This window comes from Malaya genurostris, chromosome 2 (assembly GCF_030247185.1).
Source record: "Malaya genurostris strain Urasoe2022 chromosome 2, Malgen_1.1, whole genome shotgun sequence".
In the NCBI taxonomy this organism is placed as follows: Eukaryota; Metazoa; Arthropoda; class Insecta; order Diptera; family Culicidae; genus Malaya; species Malaya genurostris.
The window spans coordinates 284,583,489-284,600,000 of NC_080571.1; positions in this window are offsets into that span (position 1 = coordinate 284,583,489).

Below are 16,512 nucleotides of genomic sequence, written 5' to 3' on the forward strand. Positions count from 1 at the left end.
TAGAAAATATTTAGTTTTGTTTATTTTGTGTAGCGCAATCTAATACAAATGCATTGAAGCAATCAAATTCTCCATCAAACGTTGGTAAAAAAAATTTTTTTTATTCAATAATATAATATATTTTTAGGCACACTGCTTAAGCTCTAAGATGCCAAGGGTATTTTCTAATCTTAATTAACGACTAACTTAAAACTAGAATAGTATCATTAGATTTTGTCGTTTGGTGAAAAATAGATCAAACTTTCATCCAAGATGTCAGGCTTAACATTCATTTGAGAATAAATTATTGTTAAAAAAAGGCGGGTGGGTAATGTCAGAGACATAACTGGATGTCGTGAATACGAAAACAAATGACATGATCCTTAACACTTCCGAATATCAATTAGTTAATCAATTGTATGAATTATGCAAGCATTCCCCTTTTTCACATTTTTCGCAAAAACAAAGAAGGCTTCACTTCATCTCGATTACTGTGAATTTCACACGGCGAAAAGTGCACAAATCTAATCAAACTGTTCTACATTTGCACTAAACTGAGGATATTTTCTTTCGATTTGCGAACAACACATCCTATTAGTTCTTCAGAAAACTTTTAGAGCCATTATAACGGCTGATTTTTTATAATGCTCTCCAACGTTGCTTTTTCATCCATCGAAATGACTGGCAGCTGGGACGTAATCGCCACACACTGATTTGTTTTGCTGGATGACGTTGTTAACCCTTGTGAGTTGGTGGATGGTGGATCTTCCTTTCCGGAACCCAAACTGTTCTTCCAGAAATATATCCTGTTCATCTGCGAAAGCAAGAATTCGCCTTTGTATTGACTTTTCAAACAGCTTGGATAGGGCAGAGAGTAAGCTGATGGGCCGATAGCTTTTGGAAAAAGAAGGATCTTTCCCCGGTTTCAAAACTGGGATAACTTTAGCTAACTTCCACATTGAAGGGAAGTAACCAAGCTCCCAGCACCTGTTAAAAATTTTAGCTAAGAAGACAAATGAGCGAATACTCAAATGTTTCAGCTCAATGTTGAATGTGTTGTCGAAACCGGGGGCCTTCATATTTTTGGATTTTTTCACAATAACCATCAGCTCATTCGCAGTGACTCTACTTTCCTCTGGAACCAAGCTGTCTGATTGGTCAACCTCAGCTACGCTATCTGTAACGGCTCTTTCATGTGGACTAACAATGTTAAATCCTAAATTGTGAGAACACACAAACTGCTGGCCTAGCGCATTTGCCTTCTCTACTGGTGTGATTAAAGGTATTCCTTCAGCTGCGTCCTGGGCTGACATCAGAGGAGGAATAGGCTTCGGTTTTTTCTTAAGCACCTTCGTTAAGGACCAGAAGGGCTTTGAATGTGGGAGAATTTCTCGAAGCTTTTGCTGGAAGTTCCTGTTGCGAAGCTCAGATATCCTTTCCTGGATTATCCTAGTTAAGTTGTTATAAGTAGTCTTCCTATCTAGGATGCCAGTTCGTTGATACTGCCTCCGGTAGATATTCCGAAGTCGGATGAGTTTCTTGGTGACACTGTCGATTTGAAGAGAGGAACTCGGCATATGTTGTACTGGAACCGTCCTATCACGAGCGACTGTGATTGAATGCTGGAAGGAAGATAGGGCTGCATCGATTTCCATCGGGGAATCAAGTGGCAAATCGATATTAATAAGTTGGTCGGCGATATGTTGAAATTGGACCCAATCGGTGCGATAATAGTTCCTCCGAGGATGAATAGGCACTGTTTCTGGTGAAGATCCCAACGTCAATATTACTGGAAAGTGGTCAGAAGAGAGCTCGTAGAAGACAACCGGAGAGCTGTCTATGGCGATGTTGCTGATGAATATATCCAAAATGGAATGAACTCCCGATCTGGAAAGTCGCGTTGGTTGATCCGGAGCGAAGATGTTGTATTGTCCAGCTTCGTAATCTTCGGCAAGTACGAATCCGTTTCGATTCTGTCTTCTGTTTCCCCACAGCTCATGCCGTGCGTTCAGGTCCCCAGCAATGATGAATTTGTTCTGTCGTCGAGTGAGCATAGCCAGATCTCGCTTCAATAATGCACACGTACCATCTCGAAGATTGGTTTGTTTGGGGCAGTACGCTGCAATGATGATGATGGGTCCCATCGTCGTTGTAATCTCAATTCCGATGGCTTCTATGAGTTGCAATTTAAAGGCTGACAGAAGCCTGTGCTGAATGGATCGTTTAACGGCAATGGCAACTCCCCCTCCTCTGGTAGTTGTCCTGTCGAGCCTATGAATCCTGTAATTGGAAATAAAAATAGAAATTTCAGGTTTAAGATGAGTTTCAGTTAAAATAGCAATATCGGCATTCTTCTCTTGAAGAAAGTCGGACAATTCAGCAGTTTTGCTCCTGAGTGAGCAAGCATTCCAATTTACTATAACCAACTCATTATATTGCATATTCGATGATGAATTTGCCTAAGGCGTTGATTTGATCTAACCGCGTTCTGCAGTTTCGTAGTTTTGTTGTCATTGTTTCAAAAATGACGATCAGTTGTTCAGCAGAAAATAAATCACCAGAGTCATCCTTTGCTTGTGGTTGATTATTGCCCCATCCAGGAGGGATTTTTGAGGAAGATTCTTTTTGTGATCCAGCGGCTGAATCTTTTGGATTGCTGCGAGGAAGTGGCGGCAAATTCGGAATATCCCTCTTCGGTGGGAGCCGTGGGAAATTAACTTCATCCTTCTGTGGAACATTCTTGCGCGTTGACTGTTTACGGGACGCCTGTTGTCGAATTTTTGTGAACTCAGCACGTTTGGGACACGATTTGCTAGTAGATGGATGGTCGCCATCACAGTTCACACATTTTACAGCGATGTCATCTAGTAGGCAATCGTTGGTATTGTGTGGTTCGGCACATTTCCCGCACCGACTTTTCATGTGGCAATTCCTCGCTCCATGGCCGTAGTTCAAACAGTTCGTACACTGTGTGACATCCCGATGTACCGGTTTATACTTTTGCCATTCGATGATTATGTGAAATAACGATTTAATCGTTTTCAGTTGACTCATGGTGATGGAGCCCTTCTCCAGATGAATCAGGTACAGTTGATCTCTAAACTTTTTGTCCGTATTATGTCGCTTCATTTCAAACACCATCAAAGGCTTTAGTCCAGCCTCCGACAGTGCCTGCTTTAGTTCGGCTTCCATCATGTCGGGTAGTCCTCGAAGTACAACCTTCATAGGTTTGTTGGCGGCAATATCGTGTGTGAAGTATTCCGCTTTTGTCTGCTTCAGATAACATTCCACTCCTTTGTAGTGGTTCAAAGCCGGAACAGTTATTTTGTAGCCTTCAGTACATAAACGGATTGTTGCCTGTAGTCCTTTGCTGATCAGTGTGTTGAAATCCGAGCGTAGAGTTGGTGGGAAGCCCTTCAGGTAGAAAGGCGGCATTTTTTCCTTCTTCTGCAGTTCCTCTTCTACATCTACTGGCAGATCAGCATATTGGTTTTTACTCAGCAAACGGTCGTTTACCTGTACATCACTTGGCTTCAGACGCTTAGCATCCTTTGGATCCTTCTCGGATCAATGGCGGTTTTTACCCATAGCTTGGGTAGGTAGACAACTGCGAATAAAAAATAAAACAAAATCGAAATTAGTCGTAGTAGGTTATTCGTCTATCCACATCGAGTGTTAGATGACGAATATTGATTCAATTTTTGTTAAGAGATTTCCTTTTATGTGATTTCGTTTGTAGCTTTTTCCCTAATGGGCGGTACTAACGGCTATAAAAATAGCTGCATACAGAATTTTTATGTCGATTATTTCATTTCGGATTTGCATAATTTATTGAAAAAAAAACTATCAATATGCTGTAGGGATTCATTTCCAGCATTCAGAAGGGTCAAATTGCGTAATTCTCTACGATATGAGACTCTGGAACATTTTTCGCAAAAAAAGGCTTCACTTGATCTCGATTACTGTGAATTTCACACAGCGAAAAGTGCACAAATCTAACCAAATTGTTCTGGATTTGCACTAAACTGAGGATAATTACCTGAGATTTGCGAAAAACAAATCCTAATAGTTCTTTAAAAAAAAATTTAGAGCCATTAGAACGGCTGATATTGTGCAATGCTCTCCACCGTTGTTTTTTTCCCAATGCTAATGACTGGCAGCTGTGACGTAATCGCTCTTGTCGAAAGCGAAACTAGCTGTGCAGACGACACAAAACACATCTGCTCGCAGTGGCGATTGAATCCAAACTGATTGAATTTTTGTTAAGAGATTTCCTTTTATGTGATTTCGTTTGTAGCTTTTTCCCTAATGGGCGGTCCTAACGGCTATAAAAATAGCCGCATACAGAATTTTATTGTCGATTATTTCATTTCGGATTTGCATAATTTATTGAAAGAAACTATCAATATGCTGTAGGGATTCGTTTCTAGCATTCACAAGGACCAAATTGAGGAACTCACTGCGATATTCACCACTTTTCGGAACATTTTTCCCGGACGATTTGTTGTACAGCAGCAGATATTTTGTTCTCTTCCTTAGAACGCGTTCTGATTGGCTGATGTTGACTTGGAGCAAATGAGACAGGTTTTTCAATAGTGTACTATTGAAATACTTCAATGCTTTTGCTATACACGTTTAAATTGAAAAATTTCGATTCTATTGGTAGTTAGATTATATAAATCCTTCCACAGATCACTGAGCTATGAGCTTTCAAAATACGAGAAAGGCAAACGCGCCTTATGAATTATCCTCTTTGATACTCGTTTATACCAAACATTTCAGAAAAGTTTAATTTTGAATTATTTGAGATTATGTCACACAACTGAAAATTTTATCATAAAATTGTTATTATATTCCCGATGGCATGTAGCATGTATTCACGATCAAAAACTTATCACTCTCTCAGAGGGTAAATTTTGAAAAGGCACCCCATAGTAAAGTAAGTCGTATTCACGACAAAATAATTTCAAATAAACGGTTATGCGATCTCCTAGAAAAACCCGAATTCCATTCGGAACTCGCTTCCAGTCTGTTTCACAGAGTAATTCGTTGGAAAATCTTCAGTTTTTTAGTTTGTTTTCAAAAGTAAATTGTAAAGAGGAGCGAATCTTTTGAAATCTGTTCTACGTTTTTATTTTACAGGGCTCGTTAGTTGATGACCACACCAACTTACTTCAGTCATACTGAACCCCCGGTTTCGGAAGCACCGGGCGATTTATTAAAGATGGTGGGACCGGTTTCCCATAAATGAGAAGAGTGGTGTTAGGTAGGTTGCAAGTTTTAAGCCGTTATATGCAGTGACGATGCAAAATACTTGAATCTAAAAAATTATTCTAATTCCTCGGCCTTATCATACAAACTATTGAAATTGTGCCGAATTACGGTTTTCGGTTCCGAAGGTACCAAACATAATGGTCAAAAACTCCGACGTAGGAGTCACTTCGATTTCGCAGAGATCGATTTGATTCGATCATTAAATTTGGTTTGTATCCGTTTTCCGTTTCCGGAGATGCAGGGTAATGAGTGTTCTAAACTACAAACCGTCTTTTCATGTGACTTTTCAAAATACGTAAAAATTCTTCAAATCTCGACGCACAACTGTTTTTATGTGTAGATCTCGTTCGATGTTTTATGTTGGACCTCACTTTCTGATTTCGACAATACCGAAGATAGTGGAAATTTGCATCGATTTCTTTTTTAATTACTTAATGGGAATGACATCTTAACACATCAAGATAGAGTAAAACAGGTTTTTCTTACACACTTGCTTCACCTCGCTATGATGAGTATACAATCAAAACCAATTATTTCAGTTGCTAATCGATTGTTGATCAAAATCAGATTAAATTACATACAGAATCACAAGGTAATCAAACAAATTATAGACAAACCATCCTTCTATAAATAGTTCCTGATAATTCAAGAAACGTGAGACGATTGAAAGATGGAGAAGAATATAACTTATTACTGCCCACTACACAAATGTTTCCTATCGATGCTTTTTCACTGGTTGGCTTTTGAGTATTCACTAAGAAACATATTTCGAGTATTCAATGATTTTGTTAAAAAATATTATGTATCAGTTTTCATGACCATATTTGGACCATGAAATTGAATATAAAATTATATCAAAGCATAGCAAAGTCCGGATACGACATTGCGATGCGAATATGACCTTCTGTTTCAACATATTTCGCTGCAGATTCGTAAGTGTACTGGAAAAATTACCCGATTCTCCGAGTACTAAGAATTCTTCTAGGTCGAAGCTCGAACATGCATTATTCCCAGTCGTTAAAGTGGCCGTGGATAGGGAAAATAAATGAAAAAGTATTGGTGGAACAATGCTTTTTCAAATCGCAATAATAAAGGGTGATTTTTTAAGAGCTTGAGAACTTTTTTAAACAATAAAACGCATAAAATTTGCAAAATCTCATCGGTTCTTTATTTTAAACGTTAGATTGGTACATGACATTTACTTTTTGAAGATAATTTCATTTAAATGTTGACCGCGGCTGCGTCTTAGGTGGTCCATTCGGAAAGTCCAATTTTGGGCAACTTTTTCGAGCATTTCGGCCGGAATAGCCCGAATTTCTTCGGAAATGTTGTCTTCCAAAGCTGGAATAGTTACTGGCTTATTTCTGTAGACTTTAGACTTGACGTAGCCCCACAAAAAATAGTCTAAAGGCGTCAAATCGCATGATCTTGGTGGCCAACTTACCGGTCCATTTCTTGAGATGAATTGTTCTCCGAAGTTTTCCCTCAAAATGGCCATAGAATCGCGAGCTGTGTGGCATGTAGCGCCATCTTGTTGAAACCACATGTCAACCAAGTTCAGTTCTTCCATTTTTGGCAACAAAAAGTTTGTTAGCATCGAACGATAGCGATCGCCATTCACTGTAACGTTGCGTCCAACAGCATCTTTGAAAAAATACGGTCCAATGATTCCACCAGCGTACAAACCACACCAAACAGTGCATTTTTCGGGATGCATGGGCAGTTCTTGAACGGCTTCTGGTTGCTCTTCACTCCAAATGCGGCAATTTTGCTTATTTACGTAGCCATTCAACCAGAAATGAGCCTCATCGCTGAACAAAATTTGTCGATAAAAAAGCGGATTTTCCGAATGGACCACCTAAGACGCAGCCGCGGTCAACATTTAAATGAAATTATCTTCAAAAAGTAAATGTCATGTACCAATCTAACGTTTAAAAAAAAGAACCGATGAGATTTTGCAAATTTTATGCGTTTTATTGTTTAAAAAAGTTCTCAAGCTCTTAAAAAATCACCCTTTATTTGTGAATAGAGAGGTATAAAGTGTGCAGAAAGGAATACAGTTGCAAAAACAAAATGTAAACATTGAAACTATTCAAATCACCTATCAGAACAGAGTTGACTTATCTCATCTCACTGCTCATTCTGTAGTTAACAATTTGCAATCATTATGCGAATATAATGATTGTGTCAAAGAAGATAGTTTTCTGTTTGCCTTCACTACATGGGGAAACATTAGCTAGTTGCACTAGATATTTATAATTTAGAAAATGTACCAGCACAATCTTTCATGATCCATGCATTCTGATAGCGATTTTTCGTATCTTTAGTTTTGGAAAGATATCGCTTTATTTGAGCTTGAGCTTTGTGCTGCTGATACGAAGATGTATATTTAAATGAAAAGTACTTCCGGAATTGCTCCCTTATTCGAAAAATACAAACCAACAAACTCTACACTTTCGATTTTGTTGACAAACTTCCGGTTGCACAAGAGGGTTTTAATGACAAATCCGCTATTTGCTCTGAAAAGATTTGTCAGGCAATTCAGGAAGCTATAAATAAGTTCCGTGGGATTGTTTTGAGCCGGTACTTCTGGCACATACTCACTTTCCGCACATACTCACAATCAGGCGCGTAGCCAGAGAAAATTTTCGGGGGGGGTTTTAGAACATGGTGATAAATCAACACATGTACAATTTATATCACAATGTTTCCCATGGGTTATAATTTTTTGTTTCGGGGGTTGTTTGAACCCCTAAAACCTCCCCCTGTGTACGCGCCTGCTCACAATCCGTAACACACTCTATCAACGTATTCCATCTATTTTTCTTTTGATTTTCGCGAACGAGCATGGCTTCTCTTTTCTTAGATGGACAAGGCATTTTGAAAAGATTGAAATAGGGTAACTATTTCCATCTCATCCTTTCACCTCATTACTTTGAACATGAATAATATCTTACAACGTACCGGAACCAAACGGTGAAATGTGTTAAAATGACTATTTAAGCTATTGTCACACTTTCCCATTGAAAGAAATGGTTTTAAATTTTTCGGTGATCATTTTTTTTCATTTAAAACAATCTCCCTTTTCAATTTAGGACACATTTTCGTCTCAAGATTTATAGCCTGTTCGCACTATACCGGGACGGGACCGTCCGGGACGATGACTGAGCTGCCGGCGTGTGTATGTATTGGAATCCCAGATACGGGATAAAATCCATTTGGTTGTCGCCGATATTCCTCGCCGAGTTTTTCGCACCATCGGAGGTGGAAAAAAGGCGAACAGGCTATTACAGTTCGTCATGTTTCTGAATATCTACTAATCTAATACACAATTACACTACGATTGAAAGCTGGATGACTTCCTAATTAGTAATGTTCACTTGCCACTTGTTAAATTAACAATTAAAACTTCAAAAATTACCCGACAAGCAATAAAAGTCTTCAAAACTATGAGATGAAAGTGTTTCACTTCGTTCACTTGATTGCGCTTGTTTTCATCTCATTTGGTTTCGTAAAGTTGCCAAGTTTTCTCATAATGTTACAAAAAAAATTGTTTTTCTTCTTCAAAATATAATCAACAAATATTTTTTTGGTATTCGTGGCATTAGTTTAATCATATTATTGATAATATTTTTTTTAATAAAACCGTTTCGGCTTCGAATATTACCAGAAAGAGCGTGTTAAATTCTAATGAAATAACCATTGTGCCAAATCTAGTAGCACTGGTTTCCTTCCGCTATATGTCAACATAACGCTATTAAGTGTGTGTGTTTCATCGGCGGTGGCCAGAGATGCCAGATATTTTCATAGAAAATATGCATTGCTTTGCATAAAAAGTCTCATTTTTTACTTCTCACTTTTTATGAACCTGTATAAATATTGGGAAATTTGTATAAAATTATACTTTGACTTAAATCAGTATGCGAACGCAAAAATCTATACAATACCGATAAATCTGTAGAAATGGCATCTCTGGCTCTGCATTATGTTTTTAGAAGGGTAACGACTTAAAATAGCAACAGTTCCTATCTTAATTTTTTTAAGTTCACCAAATTAACTGCACTGTAAAATTTAACGGTTTTATTAAAAAACTACAAGGATCAGTCCCATGGGGTTGCTCGAGCCATTGATGTGGAACAAGGCAATAAAAATTTCTAATGATCGACATTTTCAATTAATCGTCACATTTTTGAATCGGCAAATGCACGAGAATCTGCTTAGGTTGATCTTTATTAGGAACCAACGCCGAACACGCGAACCCAGAATATAGACTCTGTTTGTCGTGATTTGTATTTGTTTTGTTTTTTACTTCAAAAGCCCAAATGTATGCAATTAAATGTTTGTACATGCTTGCGATACGGAATCGATATTTAAGCTTCTCTTCACCAAGCTTGTGTTCATGTTTTGTATGCAAGCAGTTATTTTTATAGCGTTTCTCTACCATTACTACCATTCTGCGATTTCGGTTGAAGCGATAAAATATTTCTCATTATCAATCGAGTTCATCTTATATAAGTTAGAAATAAGTCTTATGCACTCAAAATTTACCCTGGGGTAGTTGGCAATTTCTCAGGCCAAACGACATAACATGGGATTTCATCCAATCTTGCATGACACAAGATCAGAGCATACCAATAAAAGCTTCAAATCGTTTATGGCACTTTTTGTCTTGCTGTGTAGCAACAACCTACCTCTAGCAAGCTACGCATAAGACTGAAACGTTAGCTACAATTTCGCTTCTATTTGTAGATTCGCGTGCTTCCAACAGCTTTGCTTTTGCTTCGATTGACCAATCAGAGCGCTGCTTTCCCTTTGATATATCGCTTACTCCTTCAAAACCGTCGACTATGGCAGGGAAATCCGGTATGCCGGAGATTTTTTGCAGCCAAAATAGGACACTGCTAGCTATTAATCAACATTTCAATGATATAAAATTAAAAATACATGGCTATGAACATTCAAATCAATACATAGAAATATTTCCAATCAAATGGTGACATAATATTAATAATTGATACAAAATTGACTGAGCTGTAATTGTTCCAAACCTGACAACATTTCTACGAGTATTTTTCTTGAGTTTCTAGTTTGCACCACTATATAGAAAACAAAAATGTGTTCCACATTAAAAATTATTAAAACGAAAGGTAACGAAAACGATCCAACAATTTTTAAACGTCGAAATGATTCAAAACTGGTTCTAAAAACATCGTGTGTTGTCTTATAGTTATTTTAGGCCCTTTTTTAAGAAGAATTCTGTGTCTATCTCCTCTGTGTGACGAAGAGCAAGCAAAATTTCTCCCCTCGCACTGACAACTTCAACGAGAGCTCTTCTCTTTCACATTTATACACCACTGTTGTATAGAGTGTGCACACATCATGAGTGCGTTGGTTTATTTCCTTTTACCTCTTCCACTGAATCGCACCAAAGTGCTAGAGCATTAGCTAATAAATTCTCTGAGGTGGATGCAGATACTTTCACAGAGGTGTACACGCCGGTGAGCACTCTGCTTTATGGTTTTCGTAGATGAAGCGTGGACACGTAAAATCAGCAAAATAAAACAATTTATCGTAAAATTTTCGGTTTTCCTTGCAAATTTTTCATAGCAAGGCCAGATCTACTCTCTATTAATTGAAGTTCACAGAAGTGTTCGCTCACCGTCACGCGCCAGTGGTCACTTGGGTGTATTTAGACGAGAGCGCGTGTGAGCGATTCATGCGAAGAGAATGTGTTTCACTCGCGCCAGCTGCTTTAACCACAAGCACACACTCAAATGCTGTCTATTCGACACTGAGAAGAAGTGCGCTTTCCTCTTTGTGCGGTGCTTCGTTTTTTTCATCCTCGGTGTGGCAAAAATCTGACTCTAGCGTTTATCACTCTGGTGAAATGCCATCTCTGCCTGAGAGTGCAATAGTGCAATGTTTTGTTTATAATTTCCTGTTGCCATTGCTAATTAATAAGATGAATAAAGGACCAACGATAGGATGAATAAAAATTCTTTGAGATGAAATTAGGAGCAGAGTAATGAACATATCAGAAGTGTTTTTAGCTGATTTTTAAAATATTATTTTGATTTCCAAGGATTGTGAATCAATTTTCAGTGTGGAGCAAGGCGAATTAGACAGAAATATGAAAAAAATCATAGTGATTTTAGTGGCTAAATCAGGGTTTTAAGGAAACATCCTTACAAATGAGATGAAACAGGGAGCACTTACCCTACTAGATTTGCTTGTTTATATTTTGTATTCCAAAGTTGCGGATAACTTGGACGAGGTGCAATGTTTGAAAAAACATAAGGAAAATGTAATCCTTGTTTAAAAAATATTGAAGTTTTAGATACAGATGTACGAAAGTAGTTTTGATTCGTAAATTTAACTATATCAATGTGCGACTAATAGAAAATAAATCCGTATTTAGTGCATTTAAAATTTGTTATTATGTGTGGCATCACTGCCAATATAAAAGGGTGGCATTACCAATACTAAGAACAACCATCCAATGAAGATCCGCAAAATCTTTGCACAAATCATTCTTCAGAGTTGATAGTTAATCGTAAGCATACATCAATACGACGAATGATTATGTCACCAAATTGCAGTAGCAATTACACGCAACATATTTATTGTGGTTTTCAGTGGAACATGGAACGCGACGGAATCGCCGCTGAATGGCGAAATAATGAGCGACTTTTTGCAGGTTTTTGTAGCTTTAATATACAATATATACAAATGTAGAGACTTTTTATATTGGGTTGGGCTTATTGTTTGTTTTCTTTCGTCATACTTATAAAATTCACAACTGATGATGATGATGATGATGATGATGGTCCCGCCTCATACCCCTACAACTTACTTTGGTGTATTTCTAGTATGCAGACGTGGAAATTTTACCTGACATCTCTGCCAGAAGTTGGACGGTTAGTTTAACCCCTTCGCTGACTGTTGTACCGAAATTTACAGCATTTTTAAATCAAGTATTAGGGCGAATAGAGAAATAAATCGTCTGATGGGATAAAGGCAATTACAGATTTAAAAGGTAATATTCTCTAGCGATAAGAATTATTTGTTTGTTCACAAAATGAATACGCGGAATGAACACTTTTTCTTCTTCTAATTTCCCGTTCAAAATTGTTGCCTCGACAACATTTGCGATTAACTTTTGAACTTTAAACTTTTTTCTGTACTTGTTTCTCTATTTTCTGCACTTTGATTTGTACTTTGTGTGCTTGTTTCTCTAATTTGTGTGTTTGTTCCTGTACTTTCTGTCCTTGTTTCAGAATTTTTTTCTGTACTCTCTGTACCTGTTCCAGTATTTTCTGTATTTGGTCCTGTAACTTCTGTACTTATATCTGTACCATCTGCACATTCTGTGCCTTTTTATACACTCTCTGCAATTGCACCAGTGCTTACTTACTTATTTTTCTCATTTCTGTACTTGGTTTTGTACTTTCTGCATTTGTTCCTGTATCTTCTTTATTTTTTCCTGAACTTCTGTACTTCTGTACTTGTTCCTCTTATTTCTGTACCTATATCTGTCCCGGTGAACTTCTCACAGCTCTAATCTTTGGATGGAAATTATTTCGAATACTCCAAAGTCAGAATAATCGAACGACCCTTATGATTGCTCGCGTTCAGTGAAGTAGAATGGTATTTTTCTCGCTCAGTGAGAAGTATTATCCTTTATGTTCCGTAAAAATGAATCATTTGACAATTGTTTTTGATTCGATCTCATCATTTTTTCCCCAAAACAGGTACACACGTACACTTCGCACTTAAAAACAGTTTTTTCCTCATTTAGGGGTTAGCCAAATTACTAAAAATGTCAAAGATTTCAATGTGAAAAAATCCTGGTGGATACGGTTGTATCGTTTGAGTTGTATATCTGGCAGTGGTGAGGCAGTCGGTCACCAGAATGTCTGCCAGCCATATTATTCCAGCTGGCAGCGTTTAGTCAGCCATCTGGCAGCCATGCGTATGCGGGTAACCACGTCTTTCTAGAGTACTTACCTTTGCTTGAAACGGGTCAAAATTTTAAGTCGATCCGACCAGAAACAGCTGAGTTATCGAGGTTGGAGTAAAGTCGTTTTGTAGTTTGTTTGGAAAAAACCGATTTTCGTGTTTTGATAAAACATTGTTTTTAATGGGTAAACAATGGATTGAAAAATGTTATCCGGAATCTTGTTCTTCAAAAGCAACGATTTGTCGGTGGTTCGCCGAGTTTAAACGTGGTCGTACCGACACAAATGACGCGGAACGCTCGGGTAGACCTGTGGAAGTCGTTACACCGGAAAATGTGAGTGAAGTGACAAAAATTATAATGAAAGATCGTAAAGTGAAGCTCCGTGAGATTGCTGAGATGACACAGATATCATATGGAAGTGTATTTACTATCCTTCATGAAAAATTGAGCATAAAAAAGGTTTTTTCCAAGTGGTTGCCGCGATTGCTTTCGATGGAACAAAAACAGCAACGAGTCGATGATTCAGAAAGCAGTTTATCGCTATTTACTCGCAACAAAATAGATTCCTTGCGTCGTTACGTGACCATGGACGAAACATGGATACATCACTACACTCCAGAGTCGAAGCGGCAGTCATCTGAGTGGCGCACAGCTGGCGAAAGCCGTCCGAAGCGTCCGAAAACGCAACAGTCAGCTGGCAAAGTCATGGCGTCAGTTTTTTGGGATACGCATGGCGTGATTCTCATTGACTACCTCGAAAAAGGTAAATCGGTCAACAGTGATTATAATATTGACTTACTGGTGCGTTTGAAGGAGGAAATCGCAAAAAAACGACCGCACATGCAGAGAAAAAAATCCTTTTTCATCAAGACAATGCACCCTGCCACAAGTCGATGAAAACAATGGCGAAATTGAACGAATTGGGCTTCGATCTGCTTCCCCACCCCCCATACTCGCCAGATTTAGCTCCTAGTGACTACTGTCTCTTTGCTGATCTTAAAAAAATGCTCCAGGGAAAAAGATTTGGCTCAAATGAGGAGGTCATCGCTGAAACTAAAGCTTATTTTGAAGCGAAAGATACATTTTTTTATAAACATGGTATTGAAAAATTGGAAAAACTTTGGAACCATTGTATCACCCTAAAAAGGGATTATGTTGATGAATAAAAAAAAATTTGCAAAAAAAATGTTGTTTCCATTGTTAGTCTCGGGACTTATTGATCCATGTGTTATTTATTAGTTATCTAGTATTCATATTTTGCTCTACAGTCAGCTAGCATTTCACAACTCCATACACGCCAAACAATCATCGGAGATCTAGCATGCATTGGATGGAAAATTTCCAATTCCAAACGAACCAATTTTCTAGTTTTTCTATACTTTCCAGAAAGATTTTTCTTATGTACTATAGCCTAAAACATCCGCATAAACGTTGCCTTTCGAACAAAAAAGAATCATTTGTAGATCGGTCCACGCATACCAGAGAACATTAGCTACACATACTTTTTCCGCTATTATTTTATATAGATAGATAATGTAATATAATTCATTTCAATATATAATAAATGATGTAATGAACAACAGAATTATATGATTAACATACTATGATAAGCATTGCACTTTAGGATGGCTTTAACTTATAAACCATTTCGCACCTTCTCATTCTGCTACTAATGCAGAAGGCGATATAGCACCCAGTCGACGTCATACTATTGACCAAATGTCATCATAGACACACGGGGAGGCATGAGATAGGAACTTGTGAGGGCTTAGTTATCGCACCATCTGACGACCTGTGGCTTGCTTCCATGGTCACCTTAAATCTTTTTCATTTACTTTAATAATCTTCCTGAAAAAAAAACTGTAAATTACAGACCTTGGTATTCGATAAACAGCACGTCTGGAGTTTAGAGATGGTCGGGTTTCAAGTATTTGTATTATTTGTTGATGCGTATTTGTCGGGTTCGGGTTAAATAAAAATGTTCGCCGGGTTCGAGTTGGGGTGATAATGTTTTCATTTTTAACGGGTACGGATCGGATTCGGGTGAAGATTTTTTTTATATCGGGTACGGGATTGGCTCTAATTTACAAGAAAAATTATTCTCGGATTCGGATCGGGTACGGGTAAAAGTTTGTTACGTTCGATCGGGTATTGGTCGGGTTCGTGTTTAAGAAATTGCTTACCCGACTATCTCTACTGGGGACGGCTATAGCGCAATGGGCAAGTCGATACCACCCTCCTGCTATAGAAGCTGGTTCCTGAAACCGACACATTTTGTTTTGGTGACGTTGTTATCAACAATGTGTTAAGCAACGTTCATACCATACAATCAAACCACAATGGTGTCAAAAGTTAATTTCTTCAAACCCATTATAAATATAACTCTAGTCTAGTATTCTCTATGAAACAAGTAATTTGACCTCTTTTTGAATAAGAAAAAGAAATTGTGGTTTATTATAGTTTGATTATATTCCATCAAATTCGTTTCCTTATATTGGTGCAACCGCATGAAGAAAAATGTGAACGTGTGAACACTGTTTAAACACAGCATTTAACAGCGAACTAGAAAAAAAGAACCAAAATTTTCGGCTTCAAGCCAATTGTATGCAGACACTCAAATAAAAATTCGCGTTCGATTTACTTGAAAAATCACGTAAAATGGTTTCAAATGTCAAATTGAATATTTTACGTGACGAAAATGAATGTTATACGAACATCCCCTAAAATGAATAGAGTCATCACATAAGGTTCACGTGATTTGACCAAACGTCAAACAATCTACGTGCATTTCCAGTGTGAAAAACTCGATTTTGAAAATGGCGAACAGGGCTAAAGTGTAAGTAGTGTAAATATTTGAGAAAAATGTTAATTAGTTACAGTTTTTGACTACATCGTCCGGACCATTCCAGTATAAAAGTTTTCATGTGTTCAACTGGACCGAGTGCCTGCGTGAGTCCGGAAGTTTGCCCGCTCCTGCCGAAACAGGCCGTTGGTCCACTGAAAAACGAGTTCGAAATCGGTATGAAGCTAGAGATACTGGAACCATGTAATGCGACTTTAACCTGCATCGGTTGTATTGTGGGAGTTCTCGACTGCGGCTTCGGTTGGATGGCAGTGACAACAAAAACGATTTTTGGAGGCTTGTCGATTTGAGATACCACGACGTTATTAGTTTCTTTTTAAGCTATTGAAATTCTGAAAATTAGAAATAAATGTTTTATTTTTCATGGTATTTTTCATTTCATAGATGTATATAAACATCTGAAATCTCCATTTTGACTTCAACCAATATATAAAAT